This window comes from Camelus bactrianus, chromosome 9 (genome assembly GCF_048773025.1).
Source record: "Camelus bactrianus isolate YW-2024 breed Bactrian camel chromosome 9, ASM4877302v1, whole genome shotgun sequence".
NCBI classification, from domain to species: domain Eukaryota; kingdom Metazoa; phylum Chordata; class Mammalia; order Artiodactyla; family Camelidae; genus Camelus; species Camelus bactrianus.
The window spans coordinates 59,595,889-59,620,888 of record NC_133547.1 but is presented as its reverse complement, the minus strand read 5'-3'; positions in this window follow the sequence as shown (position 1 = coordinate 59,620,888).

Sequence of the window (25,000 nt, the reverse complement as noted above, 5' to 3'; positions counted from 1 at the left end):
TCATGACTTTGACAGTTTTGAAAACTACTGGCCAGTGATTTCATAGAACATCCCTCTGTTACTGTGCGTCTCAGGTTTCGTCATGGGTAGATTGAGGGTATACGTCTTGTGTAAGACAACCCAGGTGTGATGCGCTCTTCTCCATGTGTCTTACCGGGGGTACCCGACGTTTATCTGTCTTATTACTGATGTTAACTTTGGTTACTTGGTTAAGATGGTGTCTGCTGAGAGTTCTTACCATAGACTGACTATTTTCCCTTTATAATTAGTAAATATCTTGGAGTAAATACCTTGAGACTATGCAAATGCCCTGCTTCTCCTCAAACTTCTGTTGGTTAGTTTTCACATCCCTGGAAGCACAGCCTCTGCCGGCAACAATGACCACTGTGGTGTTCTAATAGCAATTTTCTACTCCTCTCATTCCCAAGACCTTTTGCCCAGCTCTCCACAGAAGGTGTGTCCTTGCCTTGTAGGATTTTACGTCGCCTTACACCCTGGTCCCTAAATGGGGCTGTGTGGACAATTTTTAACACATTGATTGCCATGGCACCCAAATCTCAGTGACAGTTGTGTTCCCTCAGGGGCACTCGATGCACAGTGGACAAACAATGTGTTAAAATGGAAAGAAAGAAGAGGAAAAAAATGACAAAGACGTAAAAGCGCCCAGACTGATTCTAGTGCAGGCTCACCATGTGACTTTAAACAAGTCACTGTCCTTCTTTGGGCTTCAGTTTTCTCTTCTCAAAATCCCTTCTCTACACCCCTTCCAGCTTTTCAAATGCAACAATTCTATGACAGAAGGTCGATTGTGACAGAATCTGCAGTTGGTATCACCAAACCGCTCAACAGTAAGATGAACACAGGGCGGCACCAGCCATAGACAGGGGAATTCAAGGAGAAGGGGAGGAAATGGTCCATGAATCTTTTACAAGCACTAGTGATACTGACATTAATAATACTTTCCACACCAAGAAACCCATTGGAGGGGAATGCTAAGGTTTGGGAAGGAGGCAGCCCCATTCGGGATGAGGTCTTTTATCTCTGCCTGGCCCTTGAAACAGATGAATCAGCCCTTTCTCCCCAGATTGAGGAATCCATAGTGTGTGTTTCCACTGTCAGTTTCATTACTTTGCATCAGGCTTAATATCCATTTAAGGCTTAATGGTTGCAGAATTACACTGGATGTAAAATATAGTTTTTAATGGGAGAGTTTGAGAGCTCAGGTTTTACCCTTATCCTCCCTATAAAGCTCACAAAATACCCAGACCTCAAGACCAAAAAATTATCTTAATCTCTTATAAGCTAAGTCTGTTTCTCTGATTTCCAACCCATAGCCAATTTATGCTGGTATTTTAAGTATACAAGTAGAGACTGCAGTTTATTTTGCCTATTTTTTTAGACACATCAGACATCATTTAAAAATAAAAAGACTTAGGGAGAAACACTTGTCACTCTAAAAGTGAGAGTTGGCTCCCAGAGTTAACCACGAATGCCAAAGGGGACAGGACACCCAGGAGTTGATCATAGCCAGTCATCTCTGTTACAGAGAGATAGGACTCCAGAGATAAGGAAAATCAAAATTAGTCCCCTCCTCTTTTTATTTGAGCCAGTGCTTGTTAAATTCCTTTCACCCAACTAGTCTTTTCTCAGGTCTGCTAGCAAATAGGGGAAGGCATCAGTTTTAAGATTTTAATTCTTAATTCCCCGTTTTTAGTAAGGAACCTGGGAAATTTCATTATAAAAGTACTTTCTGTAAATATAATTTGGAAGATCACAGGGCAAGTGAGGATGGGAAAATAAGTAGCCAATTTGTAACACATTATTGTGAAGATTCTGTATTACTAATTCAACTGTGAGCTTCTTCTCTTACAGACAGGGGCACATATCTGTTAGTCCCTTCTCTATCTCTGATGCCAAGCATGGTATCTGGCATGTGGTAGTTTCTCAATAAATCCCTGGTATGTGAGTATATGGCTGATTACAGAAAGTACATCTGCATGAGTTGCATCCTAAGCTCTGGTCTCTTTCATGTACTTTTGAGGTGATGGTTGTCAGTGGGAGGTGATCTAACAGGAATAATTGCACAGGGCAGTCTATACCTTATATCTATATAATACTTTACAACACCATTTATCAAAATGTATTTTTTGTAAAGTTAATAGATATTATTCAGCAAAAAAGCTCTGTCGTCGAAGTTTAAATGGTGAAGGTTAAGCAGTGTTTTTTTTTTTTTAATACTACAGGACTTATCACAGCCTTTGATGCTTCAAGTGGGTGTTGGGACTTACCAGGAGAGCCTTGAACCATTAGACTTCTGAATATTTTTTTCTTTCTTGTAGCATCTTTCATGTAGTTATCAAATGAACACACTTGAGAAACACTGATAGTATACAGAACATTTGGGTAAATTATCCTAGAATATTTATTTTCTGCCCTTTCTGTATTTGACTTTGGACTGGTTACTTGTGTGTGAATCAAATGTATAACATGAAAAATTGAATGAATGAGTGAGTGAATGAATGGGACTAGTGGCTACATCAGAATAGTATGTTATATACATGCTGTAGGGATTAACATCATGATTATCAGTATCTAAGAGAGTTGTTGAGATTTCCCCAAACCATAAATCTTCTCACACATAAGACTTTTTTTTTTTTTTGCCATTCCCATTGTCCCTCTCCCTCACTATAAAACTACTCAATACATTTTGCTAATTGCAATAGCTTTTATAATAGTCTTTCCACATCCAGTCATGCCTCCCTTGAATCCGTCATGCTGGGGCCTGACATGTCCACATGTCAGCCAGTTATTCACATGGCGGTCCTCAGCTTGGGGCCTGGGGCCACTGCCCACGTGGCCCCCACTCACCCACCAGCCTGGTCTCTCCTTTCTACATGGGTCACATTTCACACCAGCCAGCCTCCCCCACTTTCCTGAGGACACGTGGAAACTTCTCCCTCCCATGCTGCTTTCTGGGTTATTTCCTCTGTCTGGAAGGCCTGGGGAATTCCACAGCATTTATGCAAAGGGCCTCTTGAAATATTACCTATTTTTTCGTTTTCATTTCAAACCACCTCCTTCATGAGACTGTCTGGGGTCCTGCTATTTTCTGAACCTCCTTGGCATTCTCTCGCATCACTCATAATTACCTAGCTTTCAACTTGTTCTGTTGGCCTCCTTTCTACCCCAGCCCACCCCACCCCCACCATGCACACACTGAATTGTAAACTCCTGCAAGATAGCATTTTATTCTTTTCAATACCTAGCATAGCTCCTTGCACACAGTAGGTCCTCAGCTAATATTGGGTGAGTTGAGCACTTCTTTTAAGATCCGTAAGTGCATCCGTGTGATGACTTTTCAATAGAGCAGCAAAGAGAATCACAGGTCTTGCCCTAAGAAAGCTGAAGTTCCAAATGAGAAGCCCCAATTATCTTCTAGAATTTAGAAGTATAAAATTTACTAATAGGCTATCTTGCAGAAGTTCATTTGTAAGTCTGCTGTTGGGAACTTGGGTTAAACTCTCCCTTGGAAACAGGATTCTGCACACAGTTGTGTCTCCCAGCCAGCCGGAGAAGCCTATTTAACTCATAATGTGCCTAAAGTCCGACACTAATAGCAGCCCCAGGGGTTCAGCGGCCTCTCCTCTCAGGCCGTTGCCAGTCTGAACACTGCAGGCCTTGCCCTGAGGCGACGCGTGAGTCATGGAGGGAGTGGGGTGGGGGCACAGTCTCCAGCAGCCGCGGATGAAGGAGGAGAAGGGAGGAGGAGGGGAGGACAGGTCTACTGCGTGCAGGAAGGAGGAAAACAAGAGGAAAGTGGCCATGGGAAACGGCGCCGGAGCAGCCTGTGTGTGAGGGGTGCAGCACGCGCCAAGGACATGGGACTTTCAGGGATAAGTACATTCTCTGACATTCATTTCTGTTAAAAAGTCTTTGGAAGGCTGCCTGCCTAAGCCTGTCTCAGAGGTTTTGACTGTGCTTCCTTCAGTTTTTCACCCCAACAAGAATATTAACAAAGAAACCAAGGAAAGACTTATTTCAACACATGGAGGCAATGACTATGATACTGACTCGAGGCCACAAACTTAGATGCCTCAGGGGCCAGGGCCCGAGGACATGCCTGCTGCAGGACGGAGTAAGGACACTGGGGTCTGTGGCACCTGCAGACACGTGCTCTGTCTGAAGGAAGCAGCTCCGCCTTTGCTTCAGTCAGGTGCTCACCCTGCGTGCAAAATACTCAACTTTTTCAAGAGACACCACCAACCCAAATTTTCCTGTACTACTCCCTGAATTTTATATGTTGACAGTTAATTTTAAAAATGTTAAACATTCTATAAGGCAGTCTCTGTGCTTTTCTGTGTGGTGGGCAACAGGAAACCAAAAGCATGGCATCTTGCCCTCGAGGTGCTAGCTCCCAGTTCTAGAGCTGCCACTGTAAGCCTGAGCAAGTCACTCACTATTTCTATGCCTTAGTGTCCCCATCACCAAAAAGATACCCACCCCACATGTGTCGTTACAGGAATGAGCTGGGATCATACTTGTGCAGAGCACATAATTTTGCACTCAGTGCCTGGTAACCATTGCAGTCATTCTTTGTAATACCATTAGCATCGTCAGAGGATGCAGATTCTCCTGTTTGGTTCTTCTATCCACCAGCTTTTTTCCCTTCATATCACACTGGGCCAGGAGCAAGAGCTAGGTTAGTACCCACCTGTACTGAGGGTACAAACTAGAGAAACAGCTCCTTGAAATGAGAGGTACAAGTATGTTCCATTGGTTGAGATTTCCTACCACTTCTTCTCCAGGGCTTAGTGGTCCCCAGACCAAAGGGAACTATTTTTCCTTGTTTCTGGGTGTATTCAGCATTAACGATTCAGCCACAACATGTCTTCTCCATGCTCAGATACATCACTGGGCTCTCCAGGGAACAAGAAGCTTTTAAAGGGCAAAGCTTGTTCTGTCTTGCTGTCTGCATTGCCTGGCTTGGCACTGTAAACAAAAAGATACTTAATGAGTTGCTTTTTCAGTAAGGAAACTACTCATTTGGGGTGAAATATTCATCTAGGCGATGAATTAACATTTTCATTCCACTGTAGCTTACTTTGACCAAATGAATGAATCCCTGTACTGAATGCAGGGGAAGAGCTATTTAAACGCACAGCGGGAATCTCTTGCACAAAGCCATGTGGAAATGAATGGGGAGAGAGCCAACCTTTTTGGGGAATCCCTGGGGCTCGTGTCTGAAAAGTTTGCTCCAGTCTGGCAGATGAGGACCACTCTAGTTGTCTTGGCTGGAATTTGATGCTGCGCGTGGCCCTCTCCCAAGGGACAGTTTGGATAACACATGGGCCCCATGCAAGGCCATACTTGTCTCCCTTTCCAAGCAGGAACTGAGCTGTTTTTCAGACACCAACACACAGCAGCATCTAAGCCCTGAAGCCTGACCCTCTGGGCCACCCAGTGGGAATGTCAAGGCCACTGCTGCCCTGACTTCAAGCCTAAAGGGCCCCGAGGTCAGCTAGTTGGAAACCAGATTTCCAGAGCTCTGTCCGGCTTGTGCTTTTCTCATTCCCCAAGGAGGGACTATTCCCAGCCCAGAGGCTTCCAGACCACAGCTCTTCCAGATGCGGTGATTCTGACTTGCCCTTATTTCTTGGCCAGACTCACTGGGGATGAAAAGAAGGGCAGATGTGTCGATGAAGAACCAGTAGCAGCTGCATCTGCCGCTGGTTAGAGTTATTGGCATCCACATCCCTTCTCCTGTCCTCAAGACCTCAAGACACTGACAGGGACTCGGGCTGGTCCTGGGTGGTTTCCTCCGCCCGAGTTTGCCCTCTCTAGTCAGTTCTGCTCCAAGACTGCTGCCTCCATATAGACATTTTTATGGTGGATGCGATAGACTTCTCTTTCCTCTGCATCTGCTCTGATATCACTTAATGCTGAAATGCCTACAGGGAACTTGGAATGAACAACAGCCTCTTCGGTCCCAGGCCAAATCCCTCCACCCAAGCAGAAAAAGCTTCTGCAACCAGACCTTCCTCCCCACCCCCACCCCTGACAACCTTCCACTCCCATCCTTGGCTGCCTCCCCAGTGACCCAAGCCTCCAGCTTCCATCAGAGGAAGGAGTAGGTGTGCTTCCCTCAACTGCTGTTTGCTTTCCCCCAGCCGGTGGGAATCAGAGGTTGGGGTAGGAATTGATAAAAGTGAGCATTTTGCCATAAAAGGAATCTAAGAGGGCAATGGAAGGCCATCCGTGCGATTCCCCAGGCTGTCTGTCTTTGAAAAGGAAGATATGGCCAAACCTACAGAACTTGCTGCCTCTGGAGTTTACTCTTTATTTCACTCTGTGCAGCACGTCCTTGTGTATGAATTAAAGATTAAAGGCAACTTAACCTGCATTTTGCTAGATCTCTATATACAGGAGAGGAAAGGAGGGAGGGAGGGATTGCGTTTGGCGTGATCTCCGGTTCTGACACCAGACTTGGAGATGGGAGACTAAAGGTGGGGAGGTCAGGGGTCTCCCCCTGATCCTGCCCTCCTTCATGTGACGACCTCGGGCAAGTCATTGAACTGGTCTCTGCCTCCACTTCTTCAGCCATAGACTGAGTGTCATGATACCTACTTGGACTCCTGATATGTCCTCTGCCGTATCTCTGGGTCACAGAGTGGTGGTGACATCATAATAGCCCTGGTCATTTAACACAGGACACAAGGGACGAATCAGATTTCAGCAGAAAATCAGCACTTGGGCCCCTCTCTCATTTGGAAAATCATCCAATTTTGGGTGGTTCACAGCTGAACTGTAACCCCATCCGCTTCTAGTCACCAAGGCGAGGCGCTACCTTTGCAGTCCCTTAGACCAGGGTTTCTAACCTCAGCACAACTGACATGTAGGCTCGGTCGTTCTTTGTGTTGGGGGTGGGGGGTGCTGTCCCCATGCGTTGTTGGGTATTTACCAGCATCCCTGGCCTCTACTAGCTAGATGCCTATAGCACCCCCAAGTTGTGACAACCAGAAGTGTTTGAAACATTGCCAGATACCTGCTGCAGGACAAAATCCCCCTCTGTGGAAAACCACTGCCTTAGAATCAACCATTCTTGCTGGAAGCATCACCAAAACCCATGGTCCAAATAATTGTTACTATAAGAAACTGAAACACAAATGCACAGGCTAATTCCGCACCTTAGTCAGGAGCTGGAATGTGTCAGACAATAGAAATCAGTCCCAGTGAAAGTTCAAGAAGCTAAGACCGTGAGAAGAAAATATTCCTGAGCCGTTCTCTGCTATTTTTCAGACATTCTTCGTGCCACTAATATTCTGCTAGTGCAAATCTGGCCCATTGACCTGATAAAGACCACCCTACAGCCCTAGACTTGTAGTAAGGTCTGCGGGGCACTCAGGGGTTTTCAGGCACAGGCAGGATGGGAGCAGGAAAGTAGTTACCAGATGCCTATGGGCTAGGTGTGCCCATTTGGCTCTGAATCTGTAGTTAAGTGTCTATGTAACAAGTGTTCAACAGAATGTATTGCATTCCGTGTGAATGTATGAGCCTGGAGCAGCTGTACTGAGCTATCAGTAGCTGCCAAAAGGGATACGTCTTTAGGATGAGACGTCTTAAATATCAAACAGCAAAATGGCAGGAACAGACCTTAAGTGTTGACATTATTTTCTGTGGTCATCTGAAATTATCTTCAGGTCCAGCAAGGTTGCAGCTGGTCCTGCTTTGACTGTAATTCTGTGCTAGCTCCTCTGGCTGCAGAGAACCCCAAGGATGGGTTTTGTAGACAGGTATAGTGGTACCTCCATCGTTTACCAAGGATCCAAGAACCCATGTGGCCAAGAAATTCTATATCCCAAACCAGAATCCCTAGCGATGTGTTAGTACAGAAAGAAACAGCTCTTGGTACCTATAGGGGTTGGGTTGACTCTGGGAGGGAGGAATTACTTCAGGGCGCTCTTTGCAACAGACTCTCACCAAGGCATCTGGCAGGGCATCCTGGGGCCAGCTTTCCAGTCCAGATGTTTTCGCTCCACTGCCTCCTCCTAGAGGAAAAGGAATGTGCATCCCCTCCACCCACTCCCCGTGTTCATGTGCCCCTGAGGGCATCCACGCTGGAAGCCTCTTGGAAACCACATTCCTAGGAGGAACTGTTTGTGTGGCACTTTCCAACCTCCCCTGGAGCCAAGAAAAGATTTACATTTTGCTGTTGGTGTGCAACAGGTCCCAGTCATTTCCTCTCCTTTCAAGAAGATTCTGAGTGAACATAAATCTCACCCCAGCTCTGACAGCCTCCAGTCATCTGTTTACCAAAATAAACTTTAAGCATACATTGAAAAATAATTCCTAGTGAAATATGCATCCCCATGGCATTCAAGTCTGGTATTTAATGTCTTTTTTATGGTTAATAATGCATCAAAAGCATCCCAGGCTGAAGCTGTCATTACATCACATACATGATGTGCGGGGCCCATTTCAATGACTAAAAAACTCGGAGTCAGTTTTTATTTTTTTTAAAGAAAATACCAATGTATAATTACAGTGGCCTGTTTCCCTCTCTCTGTATTTCTTTTTAATAAATCTGCTGCTTGATGAGATCAATCCACTGAAAATACCTGGAGAGAGGTTCTTTGCTTTATACAGATAAAGAAACATGCTCTATAAACAACTCCAAAATCCCCTCATTAGAACCAGGTTCTATTTGGAGAGCACCCTAGTCTTCTTTTTTTTTTTTTTTTATGTTGCTTTATTTAAAAAAAAAATTATCCAGGATTATATAAAGGAGTACAGTTAAGCCTCGTCCTTCCTGATAGACAGAGAAAAATAGAATATTTGAATCAAAACATTGGCTTTCACTTCAATTCTGGCTCCCTAAAGTGAAAAAAAATTCAGGAAAGCTCCATTTGCCTTCTGTTAATTGCAAAGTGAACATTACTCTAAAAGTCCTTCCTTATTTCCTATCTGTTTGACCACTAATGCTGAGAACAGCATGCATGAGAGGAAAGATGAGGGTTGAAAGTTTCCTTCCTGAGTTAGCTAGAGGCTCCTACCGCCCTCGAAGTGCAGGAGCCCCAGGTCCCTTCACAGCCATCTGCAATGACCACAGTCATGCCGGGAGTGATTTCTTTACCACGGCGGACCATTCCTGCATGGCCTGAGGATGATGCGACTCTGTGGGAGCAGACAGCTCATAGCTGCTGGGGCACTGGGCAGTATCTGCTGACTCTGATTCGTGGCTCCGAGGACCAAGTGAGATAATTAGATAATGTATGAAAAGTACTTAGGATGGGCGTGTATCTGGGAGAAACTCAGAAAATGGCAACAGTTAGGATTTGGAGGAGTAGTGGAGTGAGAAACTAATAGCATAGCTGTGGGCTCAAGTGATCTGGGTGGGACGTTCCCTGGGCTCAGAGACTTAGTTTCTTAAGTGTAAACGGGGCTGGGAGTGGGGGTGGCAGTAGTTGCTCGGGGAGTTTTCCTGAGCAAACTGGCCACCTTTTCTGAAAATGCACGCTCCATCTTTTTTCTGCCCTTCCTTACTCGGCTCCAATCAGCCTGCCCCCCAGGTGGACTATATGCACACACATGCACGTACACATACACACTCACATATGCACACGTGTGCATGCATAGACATATTCTGCATCACAGCCTTTGCAAGCTCCTGGTTCTTTGGTCCAGCCTGGTTTTATCTGTCTTTGTGTCCCCTTAATCTACTAACATGTGAAATACAGATTAAGAATCACTTTTCTTTCATTAACCTCCCAGTTAAATGTTTTCACCACAAAAAAAGAAATGGTAATTAGGTAACATGATGGAGGTGTCAGATGAGCCTAGGTGGTAATCATTTTGTGATATAGATTACATATCAAGTCAGCACGATGTATCCCTTAAACTTATAGAGTATGTCAGTTATATCTCAGAAAAGCTTGAGGGAAATGAGAATAATAGTACCTAACTTACTCTCTTAAACTGTTACTATGATGATGAAAATGAAATAGGATGTATAAAGTCTAAGTACTCGATGGATGGTAGCTATGAACAATAACACCTCCAACAGCGATGCCTGTAATTAGCCCTGTAATTTGCAGACACTTCGGCAATGTGATTTAATAGGTGCTTGGCTAATGATTTACTAATGATGGAGGATTTGGACCCACTACCCTAAGTTTGAGCCAAGATTCATCCTAGGAGATCTGAAGAGTTTTTCTTCCTCGGCAAACACATGTTTCAGGAAGTAGAGAAAGAGCTAAAGGATGGCTTCTTTCACAGCTTGCAGGTCTTAACGTTTTGATGGCTAGCTCTGGGCAACCACTATAAACCACGGAATATAGGCTGAACAAGCCTTCTTTTGCACCTGATGGGGGGGCCCTCTGTCCAGAGACTAAATGCTGGCTTTGTCCAAGGTCAAGCTGAGAGCCTGGGAAGGATTGGGGCTACCCTCAGGTGGTGGTAGCATCTCCCCAGCCATTGAGCCTGGCTTCTTGACTGCTACCACCTGGCAGAGCGCTTCTGAGACTGAATCCTGAGAGCTCCCCCTGGGGCAGGAAGCGTTTCTGTTTTTTCCTTTTCTTGGTGCTTTTTGAAGATCTGAATTGTGGAGTCCCCAAAGGGACTCCTGCTCCCTTAAAACTCCTTATAGGAGTTTTTCTTCCATCTTTGCCTGGAAAAGAACGTCCCAGAATCCAAAGTCAAAGCAGCAGTGACTCGGCAGCACCAGTGCCGAGACGCCTCAAGCCGTCTGTCCATTTGGCTGCGCCCCCTCACCCCTTCTTCACCCTCCCTGTGACTCTAGCTCTGGGCCCCCTCCCAGAGCTGACAGCCTCACAATCTGGAGAGGAGCGCTGTGAGCTCTCCCTTTCAGAGGCGGTTTAAGAAGTTACCATTTGGATGTATTCGCCACCAGCTCCCTTTCAGTTCCCCAGCGGCCCCCGCCCTCCTGGTTCAGAGCCTTTCTTGGTTTCTTTATTGTTCAGCTCCACGGTACTTTTTAAGTGTCAAAGCAAATTTGTGTTTCCAGCAGGCAAGCACCTTTTGCTTTTTGCCTTTTTCTAATTGCATGTGGCCTTCAAGATTCTAATTCCCACGGAAAACTGAACCGTGTCCCAAAGAAAAGGCACAGGCACACACACAGACCCAGCCAGCCAACGCTCTGTTCCTTCGCACACACTCGCAGACCCACGATTGCGTGCTGTAAAGCTGGCTCATGTTAATGCAGCCAGGTTGGAAATGACAGGATATTGTGGAGGGCCAGTCACTTAATGAACCCCTGCGGGACCAGACTTGGTTACTAACAATTTCTCTCCAACTCATCAGGCAAGGGAATCTCAGCCCTCCGTGTTTCACTCCATCATGTCCCTCCACTGCCCCCTTCTTCCTGCTCTCCACAAACAAACCAATTACAGCAACAGATACAAATTGGCCCCCTTTTCTGAAAATGCACCCTCAACCTTTTTTCTGCCCTTCCTTACTCCACTCCAATCAGCCTGCCCCACCAAGTAGACTACGTGCACACACATGCGCACACACACACACTCACATACACGCACATGTGTGCATGCACAGACATACTCAGTGTCACAGCCTTTGCAAACTTCCTGTTCTTTGGTCCAGCCTGGTTTTATCTGTCTTTATGTCTCCTTAATCTACTATCATGTGGGATACAGATTAAGAATCACTTTTCTTTCATTGCTTTACCTCCTTTTTATACTGCAGCCAGCCCCAAACCTTCCCCTTTCTCCATCATACCTTAGGGTAACTTCCTAATTTATTCTTGGATGGTGCCTCGTGTAACATCACTTAGTATTAACTGTGTCCTCTGTCTTAGTTATCAATTGATTAGTTAGCTTAGAGGCTTTGTATAAAGACCTACTCCTTTGTAAATAAAACTGTTAAAATGTCAAATTTATAAACTCCTACTAAGAGTGGGAAGTTGCATAGTTGGAGCTTGAGCCATTCTGAGTAAGACAACAAGACAGTTATTACCTCTCCATCAGTGCTGCTCAGACTGAGTCTGCCAGTCACTCCTCATCATGAGGTCAAAACCTTGTTATAAGAGGGTTCTGTATTCGTAAGCCTTCCCCACAGACCCACGAACATTTCAAAAGGGAGACTTTACTCCCTTCAGCATGAGGAGCAATTACCCAATTATCTAAGTCGAATAATAGGCTAGAGACACTTAAGAAATAATAATAACTTGCATTTTTAGTGCCCCTTTCCCATTGCCAAATTACATCCACCTCTATTAATTCCCTTGAGCTCAGAGCCAGCCAGCAAGGGAGATCGGGCAGACCTTACTTCCTCCACTTTAAGGCGGGATCTGTTACCTACAGCTCATCTGCTCCACTGTCTCTATGTCTATCCAGATGCTGCCCAGAGTCCAAGGAGATGCCAGGAGAATGGAGAGAACTTCTCCTGCAGTTATTTTTGCATTGTGCAATGCAAGGAGAGCCTGCAAGGAGACCCTGGTGGGTTCTAACCATCCCCTGGGCTTTCTGGGTGTTTTTTTAAACCAAAATACCTGTGGGTTTTATTGGCTAGCCTGTGACTGGAGGCAGCGGGGAGAAAGGAACACCAGGCATTAAAGATGACAAAGCACTTCCATTTGACAGAGCCATCCAAGGAAGTAGGACACGAACGTATTTTTCTAAGGGAAAGCAATTTCACCGGCCCCGCCTGTATACAGAGGAGCTGGACAGCGACCCTGCTCAGGATGGCCTCCGACATTCCCAGAGAAAGATGGATGATTGATGTTTTCTCGTTATGTGGGCTGGGAGGGATGTTTATGCAAAATTCAAAGAAGGAAAGAAATCCTGGTTTCTGCCCTTCTTCCTTTCACAAGGGCCATCCTGAACTGGAGACTGACAGACGTGGTGACAGAGCTGACCCAGAATTACATGGAGGTGATGGGTTCATTTCTGGGTGGTTAGACCAGCCAGACATAGCCCAAGCCTGGTTGCTGTGGAGGATAATGTTCCCTCTGGGGAAGAACACGTGGTAATAAATGGCTTTTGTGGCAATTAAACACAAGAACAAAAGGTGAACCTCCAACTCCACCGTGCCATCTCTTTTTCAAGAGCAACAAAAATGACCACGGGCCACCAACTCGGAAGCACCTTTCCCTAATAGGGGACAGGGGGTGGGATGGCTGTCTTTTCTGTCTTAGTGAACTTCCCACTGCAACTCCTTGTGGGTTTCACAGATCACGTGTTCGGTAGGAGCAGAGAGAGTCCCATTCCATCTTGCATTTGCTAAAATGCATTTGGAATCACATTATTATAGATTATGCAAGACTGGAACATGGTTGAGATGAAAAAGTAGCCCTTGATGCTTCTGAGAGAGGGAAGCCAGACTGACCCCTCGGAGACCCAGCTACTGACTCTTTGTTTTTGAGAGGATCTACTTGCCAGAGGGAACAGTTCAGCTCTTCCCTTTAATTCCTGTCTTAGGGGAGATGTGAAAACATGGAGCAAGGAGAGAATATCCCTGCCAACTCCTGTCACACACCAGCAGCAATATGCACAAGTGTGCACATGTGCACGCACACACACACAATGGTGTCAAGGTTTTAGATCTTTACTTATACTTGGTAGCTTGCTCATGAGGAAAGACCTTGGGAATTGCAAGTCAGAAAGGCAGAGAGTCACTTCTATTCTGACTAGCTGTGTGGCCTCAGGGAGCTTGCTTAACCTCTCTGGGCCTTAGTTGCCTCATCACAGAGGAAGGAGGGTGTGGAACAGAAAAAACCAAAGCTTTGGATTTGATGACTTTTGTGATTCCTTACAGATGCAACATTCTCTGATTCAGTGAATTCATTTCTAAATGAAAGCCTCACTTAGGAAGGCCCATGGGTTTTGCGTGCATGTGTGTGTCCCAGTTGTGCACAGCAGATAATGCAAGAGCTCTGTTTTGTTCCTCGCTAGCACAGCCTCTGTGGGTATGCTCTCTGCTGGCTTTCCCCCTCCTTCTGTGCACTTTTGATGGCCCCATTATATCTGCACATCTATGTCTTCAGAAAATCATAGTCAGGGTGATGCTGGAATGATGCATCTCTTGAGCCCCGAACACCAGTGCAAACCAGCATTGGATTCCTGCTGGAGGCCGTCGAGGTAACCACAGCCCTCTTGAGCATGTAGGAGATTGGCTGCATGCTCCAGTGCCCTGCAGCATGTCATCACTCCTAAATAAACTAATGAATCCATTAGCACCTTCATGAACACGCATCTTGGAGTTGATGACATAGGTGTGGTGGAGACAATACCAACACTGAATGGAGGATGAAGAAGAAAGAGAAGTGTTACAAAGAGTACACACGCTGCCTTTCCTAAGGGAAAGGAGTGCTGTGTGTCCAGAAACCTGGGGCAGGGTTGGAGGGATGTTCCAGGCATCTAGGAGACTGGCGTTCCCTCTGCTTTCTTGCCCTTGGCCATGTGTCCATCTCCATGTTTCCACTGATCCTCCCCAAGGGAAGAAACTACCCAAGTCCTCGTTCTTTTGCAACTACTGTCTAGTAGAAACAATACGCTCTTCCCTTTCTAAGAACTCATTACACACAAAGCTGAATGCTTAGACTCCCAACCTTTCTTTTGACTTTTTCCTAGGGCTGCTTAAGACCCACTAGCACTTATCATCCATCTTGGGATGGCAAGGAGCAACCCTGGGTCAAGATGGGAATGTCACAGGAGTTCCTGGTTGATGGGACTCTCAGTCTGGGCTGTAAATGATGAGCCCTGTGGTTCAGCTCATGTAGGAGCGAGGCCCTGGGCATGTGCACAGATGATATCTGGGGATCCCATCCCACTCCTCTGCCAGGGACGAGTTCTATGCCCCCCTCTAAGTGGGAAGGGATCAGTGCTGTACTGATAAGCTGACTCTCAGATTTTCCGAAAAGCGTCGATTTGATTTCTGTAGTATCAGTGCTCCCACTGTGACTCCCATGATAATGGGTGTAATCAACAGCTGGCTCACACCATTCCCCAGAATTTGACCCCCAGTTCTCATGAGCCAACACATCAGCCCCAGTACCCCATGAAAAGGATTCCCATGATGCTAGTCGAAATCACCAACAGTGGTATGATCTTCTTCCTTCCCCTAGAAATCAGGTGGGTTGTTTATCCCAGAGATTAGTGGAGAAATGCTGAATGTCTGCTAGGTCAGTTCTACTTGTTCCCGGACCCCTTCTCTCTGCATTCCCACTCCCTAGGAGGACATGTAGGCTCATGACTTTAAATTCCACCTGTTCGCTGAAGACCCTCTAAATTTTCTCCCTGGAACCCCAGACTCTGTACTTCAACCTCTCACAGGCATCTCAGACCTAGCACTTTTATAGCTGGTGTCCTGATGTCCTGCTCCCAGTATTTTCTCCCCCAGTCTTGCCCAACTCAGTCAGTCACACCACTGCCCCACTTTCCATCACCCTCTATATCCAATCTGTTAGATAGACTTACTGACTTTTATCTCCAAAACACATCCTGAATCCAGCCCTCTTGCTCCCGTCCTCACCGCTAACATCCTGATCCAAGCCACCTTCATCACTCACTGAACCACAGCCAAGTATGTCTTCATTATTTTTCTACATTCTATTATGGACGTCTGTCATCTGTTTTCTATACCATAGCCAATAGTTTTAAGATGCTCCCATGGCTTTGCATCACAGTAAGAACTGCCTCCTCTCCTGCCTCACCCAGTGCTGTCAGTCACTACGCTCCAGCCTCAGGACTCTTCCATTTCAGAGACAAGGCAAGTTAGCTTCTGCCTTTGCATTCAGTTCTCCATCGGCCTGAGTCTCCAGATCTTTGCAGGGCTGACTGACCTTAATGTTCAGGTCTCATCATAAATGCCACCTCCTCAAAGAGACCTTCCCTGATGACTTTCGGTATGTATGTCTGTCTAGAATGGAACGTCCATGAGGGTTTGGACAGGTATTAGTCAGGTGCACATACCAAAGGCAATGAAAGGCCCAAAGATAGAGCAGCTAAAAGGACAGAGAAGTTCATTTCTTGCTCATCAGAGAGCTGTTTGGGTTACTGCCTTCATGTGGCTCTGCTGTCTCCAAGGAGATCACCACCACCGGCAGGTTCTAATCTGGGTCCCCAGAGGTTCCAGGCAGTGGGAAAGGGGTCAAGGAGGAGGCAGCATACCCACTGTCTAAGGGTCTAGGCACAGACGTGACTCACATCTCTTCCACTCATCTGTCATTGGCCACACTTCCACTCATCCACATGGCCACACCTAACTACCTCCAAGGCTGGGAAATGTAGCCTATCCATGTATCCAGAAGGATTCTTGGTGAGTGAGCAATGAATACATGGGGGGAAAAAAAGAACCTCCTAGTATAGCAAGTAAACGTTTCAAATCCCCATTGGAAACTGTCAAAGCCTCAAAAGGAGGTTGGGAAGGTAAAATAGAGCCTTCTCCAGTTTGATCGTACATGGCACACTTGGATCATGAGAGGCATTCATAAATAAACCATGGGATTGACCAAATTCTCCATCCTCTCCTCTCCTTGAGCCTGTACCCATCACACAAACTAGAAAGGAATAGAGGGGGGGGGGGGCCCCACTGGGAGGTTAATAGAGAATATTGCATCTTTTCCATTTTCTAACTCCCTGTTATCTTCTGAGACCCCTCAGCCACTTCTCCCCAGCTCCCACAGAATACTGCATTCCTCTAAGGCCCTGTCCTAATTATTCCAGGTAGGGTGATGATTTTGAAAGAATAAAGGAGAAAAACAAGAATTTTATAGTAAGCTATTGTTTTCTTTTATACCTTGTTAAAACTGTAACTCCACCTAAGAGGTACATATGAGCATATTTAACAGAGTCCTAGGGGACAGCTGGTATGTACAGGAAGAAATCTGTAGATGTCTTACACGTCTGCACTTAAGGTGCAGAACTCGGGTTTATTAGAGGGATTTCTCTACTCTTCTGTGGTGGGTTTTGCACATCTGGACCCCTATTCTGAGCATCTGCAAGGAAGTCCAGTCTGGAGAGCTTTTTAAAGTATTAGTCACATAATTGCTCATGGAAGAAAAACAACTGGTGTCCTTTATATAGCAGAATAGGGCAATAGCTTCAGAAAAATTACCAGTTTGATAATAGTTACAAAAGCAACAGTGACTGTGTGCCTGGACTGTTCTAGGTGCTGAGAGTAAGGCAATGGACAATGCAGAATTTGTTAAAGAAAAACAGGTATAGTAGTGCAGGGTTTCTCAACCTCAACCCTGCTGGCATTGGGCACCCAGTGACTCTCTGCTGGGGAGGTTATCCTGTGACTTATAGGATGTTAAGTGGCATATCTGGCCTCTATCCCCAGATGCCATGAACACCCCCACTCCCAGGTGTGACAACTGAAAATGCTCCAGACATTGCCCAATGTTACTTGGGGTAAAATCACCATTACTGAGAACCACTGCTCTAGTAGGAAGGAGTGTGGTCTTTGGAATGAGATCTGAGTTCAAGTCCTGGCTCTGCCAACCTTTAGCTTTAAAATCCTAGGGAAATTTCTTTACCTTTCTATGTCTTAGTTTCCTGATCTGTCAAATGGGTTAATAAGAGGATGGCTTTGGATAATGGATAAAAGATGCTCAGGCCAGTGTTTGACACACAGAAGTGCTTCTGGCAATGTTATCTAGAGGGTATTAAGTCTGATTTGCTCTGAGATCATGTAAAAGCTTCAGCTAATATAAAATCTAGACAGTTATTTATCATGCTATTTATTATTTCAACAGAGTTTTGTGGACCATTAAAAACATATCTGTATCCTTCCGTCTCCATTTGTGTAGAGCATTGTTTGAAATATTAAATAAGACATCGAGGGTGTTGGTGGCATAGAGATAGAAAATAACTAAAGAGTTCTTGTTCTTAATTAGCAGTTCCATATTTTCCGGCACTTTCCTTTGCAGCAGCTCTTTGACCCCTTGGATATTGCGGTGGCTCCCAAGAGAATGTTTTCCTGCATGTATCATTGTCCTCTCTTTCCAGAAATCGGGTCCTAACTTCCCATTGTTTATTCACTGGGATTAGAGATGGGAAATGACACAAAGTATTTAAAGGAAGGTTCATGTGAGACTGAATGCCTTCTTCCAGTAGAAATCAGATTCTGTCTCTAGTGACTTTAAACTTGTGTATAGCACCAGTTACTTTAGGTGTGTGTTCATCTCTGCTTCAAATGCAAGATATAGCTTTGGTAACAAAGGAATTGGCATGTGAACAGCTGGCCATATTAGTCATTCTGAATGTAAAGTTTGTATGGAGAAAGGCGGGGACCCAGAAGTGCGGTATCAGGATGGTCAGTGATCGTGGGGTAGGTCATTAGGACCAATCATCAGACTACTGGGACTGCCAAGAATATATTGACAAATGACATGCGGATTTCAACAAGGAAATGTTAAGCTTACTTTGGAAGGATGGTAGGAAAAAAATAGGCAGCAGAGTATACTTTTAAAGTTACATATAGTGGAAGATTATGAAAAGCCATTACAAGGATAACAGAAGTTTTCTGATACTAAAAAGAAAAATACAGGATGCATAATCAGATAACATTTATGTCCCTAGTTATCTGTATCCCAGTGTACTTCATGTGACTAAGAAACAAAGTGAACTTGAAGGTTTAATACAGGTATAATGAGGCTCCGTGAGATCTCAAAAATTGAATGCTAAGGTGGGGGACCCTTGAGCCAGCAGGTTAAAATATGATGGAGAATGTGTACAGGTAGATAAACAGAGAAAGAAGTAGAAGTGATGTCCTTAGGGGAATATACTTCAGACCACCCAGTCAGACAGATCACTTGGCTCATGCTTTGTTACCCATGTATGAAGTTCACATAGTGAAGCACACCCTTCTCAGGATTTGTCAGCTCTCCCCACATTTGCTGCCTTTCTCCTGTTAAAGAGACACATCCTGAATCATCTTACTCAACATTTCATCTATTAGAAGAGTGAAAAAGACAGCAGTAACTGCTAATTCTGGGCATAATTATTATTTTTTCTTTTTTTCCCCCCCTTTTTAAAAAAAGATAAATTACAGTCGATTCACAATGTTGGTTAACCTCTGGTGTACAGCATAGTGATTCATTTATAAAGATGTATATATTCCTTTTCATATTCTTTTTCATTATAGACCATTACAAGGTATTGAATAGAGTTCCCTGTGCTATACAGTAGGACTTTGTTGTTTATCTATTTTTTTATATATAGTAGTTTGTATCTGCAAATCTCGAACTCTCAATTTATCCCTCCACCCCCAATTCCTCCTAGTAACCATGAGTTTGTTTTCTGTGTCTGTGAGTCTGGACTTAATTCTAATAAATCTAGAGGAACTCGTGATGAAATCATTTGGTGGGACACATTTCAATATGAATTATAGTTTTTTAAATTTAATTTTACTTTTATGAAAGTTACTTATTCATATAACTTTTAGATTCATAAAGTCCTACCAGCCTTTTTTTTAAAAAAAACACACAATCTCCCCTGAAAGTCTCCCTCCCATTTCTTCCTGCCCAGAGACAAACTGTTTCAATTCTTTTAAGTGATTCCTTAGAAATTCACCTCCACATCTCAAAATACATGTTTTTTTATTCCTATTTCCTGATTTTTACTCCTAGATAGTATCTGTTGACTTCCCAGTATGGAAAATGAAGATCTAGCTCTCTTTTAAATCCCTCTTCAAAAAACCCCACATAAAATCCCCATCCTCCCTGTATTATAATCTGTATTAGATCAATCTTCAGCCTAGCTGAGCCATGTGGTATACTATGATTACTCTTCTTTTCAGCATAACTCTGTTTTCATTGGTCCTATTTTTGCTCTTCTTAGTTTTCTATGTAGTGATCATGGCCATGTCTATACACTCTCCACCAATTGTATACACCTCTCTCAATATATCCAAATATATTGGTGTTCTGTCCATTTCATCTTCTTATTAAAGTTCTCCCAGAACTGTCTGAACTGCTCTCAGCAAGACTAGTTGATCTCTAAGTTCGGAGCCCAGCTGTTACTTCTGAATGTCCCTTCCCATCATCCTGGGGACTTCTTTCTCCTCTGTGGTATATTGGTGTCTCTGTTTGCTGCTCCCTAGTTCATTTACCATCATTAGTTCCATTTTGCAGTTGAGACAAATGGAGGCGTGGGGAATTTAAGTACAATTTCGCAGAGTCGTATGGTTTTAATACAAGCGGCACAGCCAGGCCTAAAATCCAGAATCCATCTGACACTGAACCTGTGCCCTAATTACTCACTTAACAGTCACGGCACAACCTCTGGCAGTCCTGGCCAAGAGATCGGCTAGGTGGTGGAAGCCAGGGGCACCTACAGGTGGCTAAGGGCTTCATGTAAGCTGTGCTTCCCCTGTTCAAGTCAGTCTGTTGCAACATTCCTATTTTAAAACACTTCTACAGCCCCTGACTCACTGTCCCTAATGGCAGCTTCTTATTTCTGGGATTAGTGGGTAAAAAAAATAGCTTCTGGGTATGTGACACTATTCTGAGGCCTTTAATGTCAGAAATAATGATCGTGTTAAATTGGAGCTCATTACCACGGAATGAGACTTCATTGAGCCCTCTTTTTGGGGAGTTGTATAATTTTTTTTCCCTTTTTTTTTTTTTTTTGTTACCTCATTCTTAGTAGCTCTGACATGGTGCAGCTGGGGGAAGTGGGTATTTGGAGTGGCAAATTATCAAACAATAAGAAAGATCTCCTTTCATCGATGTAAGGAAAAGGGTCCATCCTCCATTGTTCTCACCAAACGCTGGCTGTTCCTTTGTTATGGTTTCACGGAAATTTCCTGAGCCCTTTAAGCCACTAATACCAGTTGTATCCCCAGCAGCCACAACACGTACTTAAAGCATTATATTCAGCACAGTCTTCCCCATAATGAATCTGACAATCCTGTTTTATGATTTGTTGAGTGGTTAATTCAAAATATACCGTTCTCTAGAACCAGCTTTCCAGTGGAATCCCTGCTAGGCCTCCTGCACAAGCACAAAGGCTTGGTATGACCATTCTCAGAGGGTACCATGGGGCTCAATCAGACCAGGGCACCACCCAGTGCCTGAGAGTCCAGAAAGCCAGCGGCCAGCCTCTGCTTTCTGCCCTCCAAAACCAGCTCTGATGAATGACCAGAACTATGAACCAGAAATGCGTGCCTCACTTAAGGAGGAACCCAGTATCCTAAAACCATTCTACGTGTTAAAAAGACACTGGGATCCAGGAACAGACAGAGGGGGCAGGGAGCTTACACCACCCAACAAACAGTAAAGGGACTGGGAACACTTAATATGGAGAAGCGGATACAGAGGTAAAGATGCCTGTTGTCCCAAATACTTGGCATGTTATCTTATAAAGGGGATTGTCCCCTTCTCCTGACTAGCCCCAAAGGGCAAAATGGGAACCAGTGCATGGAAGTTACAGAAAATCAGATTTTAACTCCAGATACTGCAGAGGAGAATCACACACTAGGCTTTAGGCAGGGCTAATAATCTAAAATATGCATTATAATTATAGGGTTCTGTGAGTCTACGAGTGGAGGTTTATGAATCACTTTTAAAATGAGAGGAAGACCTTTTGGCAATTTTTTAATGATTTTTTTAAAATATAAGTTGGTGCTATTTTAAAGGTCAGCAAACTTTTTCTTAAAGAGCCAGAGAGTAAATATTCTAGATTTCATGGGCCATATAATCTGTTGTGACAACTTAACCCTGTTATAGTGCAAAAGATAATGCACAGATAGTCGATACACAAATGCATGAGTGTGTCTGTGTTCTAATAAAATTTTATTGACAAAGCAGTGGGCTGGATTTGGCCCATGAGCCTTTGATTGCCATGACTGAAACAATACTGAGAAACCTAAGGAATAAGAAGGCCATGCTAATGCCACAAGTGTGCTTGTGAGTGTCACACTCACGTACAGTACACATACGTGTACCTTTGTGTGTGGGGATGCGTATTTGTGGGAGTGTGGTTTGTGGGAGTGTGGCAGGGGGAGAAAGAGCCAGAACATGTGTCCGAACAGAGAGATAACGCCTCTAAGACATGCTGGTCATGGTTTGTGCAGCCCAGTGCTCTGTCACAGTGGAGTAAAGGCTCCAGCCCCAGAGGGACCCCAGGGGGAGTTGTACACAGTGTCTGAGATTCCTACTGCTTCACTGTCTTTGCTTTGGGCATCTGCCTTGGGAAGGAAAGGGCCTAACTGAATGTAACACTGTTCTGAAAGAGCAAAAATGCAGTTACCCACATTGGTTTATCAGATTGGCTGGTTGTCACAGAAGCCTCCAAACAGGGAAGGCAGGCCAGGTTGGTGCCTGGTGCAATCAGGACCATCAGGGAAGTCCTCAGTTCCTGAAAGGAAGGTAGGCAGGGAGCAAACAGAAAGAGAGGAGGTGAGGAGGGCAAAGTAAGCACTGCCTGCTTGGCAGATTTGTTCCGGGCTTACCCTGTCTGTGCCTCCACCCCCTGCCCATTTATCTGGGGCTGGTCTCAGGGGCACTTTCAACAGGATATCTTTAAGCAGCTGATGAACGTTGGCAGAGACTGGGGCATTTTCGGGGTCCTTGATCATCTGGCATGGTTATAGTTCAAGGTGGTTAAAATACTGCAAATTCTATTTCTCAGAGTCAACATACTTTGCCGGAGGCTTGCTTCTCCCAGATCATTACCCTTTGCTGTTCCTCATGACCGCCCCTTCCCTCTAAATGTATGCCTTTTCCCCATCTAAACTTTAAAAGCCTCCTAGCACTCACACACACACACACACACACACACACACACACACACACACGCAGGCACGCACACACGCACGCTCAGGCTCAGACGCGCGCACGTCTGCCCGGCATCCCGGCAGCTGGGCAGCACCTCCGCCGCCGCTTGCCTGCGCACATTTGCACGGCGGCCATCTTGCCACATGTGAGGATGGGGGAGAACAGCCTCCCGCGTCCCTTCTGAAGTGCACTGTGTAGCGCTGATTTTTTTTTTCAGTCATCGCTAAATAGAGGTTTCTCTCCCACTCGAACCAGCTCAGCACCCGAGCGCGCAATGAGCGTGCCCTGCATTTGAAATCTGACATCTCCCGCTCTCACTCATTCACTCTGTCTTCAGCTTGGCAGAGCGCTTAAAAATTGGTAGCCCTTTCACTAGGCGAGCTATTCTTCTGCTGGGAGATGACCTTTTACACAGAAGATGGGGCTGTCATAAGTGATCTCTGATATATGGAAGTTTCCTGTGTGTTCCAGCCAGGAGCGGTACCACGCTGGGGAGCAGTGGGTGTTTGCGTGGTATTTCTGTGCAACGTGTGTAAAGATACGTTGTATTACTATATGTGGACCTGAATAAATTATCACCAGTTCTTTAAAATACTGCCAGCCCTCCTGAGGCATATCCATTCAATTTTTTTTTAACTGAAAAGAATTTTTTTTTGTCTGATTCAAAGGCTCTTAGGGGAAAGGATGGAGGGGGAATACCATTGAAAATAAGAAAAATTTTCCATGGGTTTTCTAGAAATTAATTGTACTCAAAGTTATGAAAATAATCCTTAAACAATTCTTCCCACAGACTTGGGAAATGAAAACAATCAATGACTTTTTATTCTCCAAGATAATACATTTTCCTGAAGCCTTCAATATTACCCCTCTTTTCTTATCAGAAGCCTAATGTCTGATTTTTCTCCCAAGCAGAATATTATTTGTTAAATTTTTTCAAAATTTTCATCTCTATTACCGTGGAGTTGGGGAATTCACAACAAAGCAGAATGACATGTGAAATTTCCAAAGTGGGAAATGAGAAGGATTTGCTGGTGTGGCACACATTAACCGGTTCCAGAGTCAGTGTTAATGAGTCTTAACTCCAGGACCTTGTCATTTGCTCAAATAATGCACCTACCATGGATTATTAGTAGACCAAGGAAAAGGGGCTCACACAGTCTCATATGATGTGCTGTCAAATGGAATGGAAGTACCAGGGATTGCTGACTGCCTGCAATCCCCCCTTTTCATCATTTAAGGAACAATCCTGGGATAACTGCTACTGTTCTCGTAGTGAACGGGCTGCTTCTCTTAGCCACTGGGCCCTTTCTCCAAGCCTCTGGGAACGTGAACTCCAAGGGTATTCCTAGTTTATGTTTACTTATAGATTTTGACCAAACCAAAGGAAAACCTGATAGGAGGTTCATGGCTGTTCCATCCTAAACCAATTCCAAGGTTGTCCATCAGAATTCAGTGATGATAATGATGTCCAAGAACAGGGTATCTTAAGGCCTGAGTGTCACCCAACGGTCACTCCAACCTCTGCAGTCCCTCTTTTGACGTCCTCACTTGTGGCCTGTATTTCTGATTCTTACTGCCTCAGGACTGCGCAGACTTCCTGCGTACCTTCATTAAGCAGCCACGCTCCAGCCGTAAATCTAGGAACAACTCTGTTGCTAACATTAGAATTCTTAATGTTGGGTTAAAGAAGGAATTGTTCTCTTCAAAAAAGCAAATACCTCTGAGGAGCTGAAAGAATATTAATACACGACTAATATTATTTTTGCTACATAGTAATTGTCTAACAGCTAAGCACTATATGCGTTAGCTCATCTTCTTGTGAAAACCCAGCCAGGTAAATACATTAAAAGTAAGGAAAGGGGGATTCGGAGCATTGAAACTTCTTATTCATACTAACACACCTGGTAAATGGCATGCATGGTATTCAAATCCATCTATCTGATTTGAAAACTAGTGTACCTGATTCCTGTATGATGTCTAATAAGACCTTTTCTGATCTGTTTACTAGCTGAAAGCCATTTTGATAAGAATGTTACAAAGAGAGAGAGAGAGATTTAAAAAAAATTGATAAATTTAAGGTTGACATGATGCTAGGAGACTACAGAATGGCACTAAAGAAAACATGACCTGGTATAGTTTTGCCTGGGATGACCTACCCTTTGGTAGTTCTTTGCTCAGTTAATTTAAGGCAGGATTCCAGAGCCCTTTGCCTAGGATCTTTCTCCTGGAAACTGAGGGGATGTTATG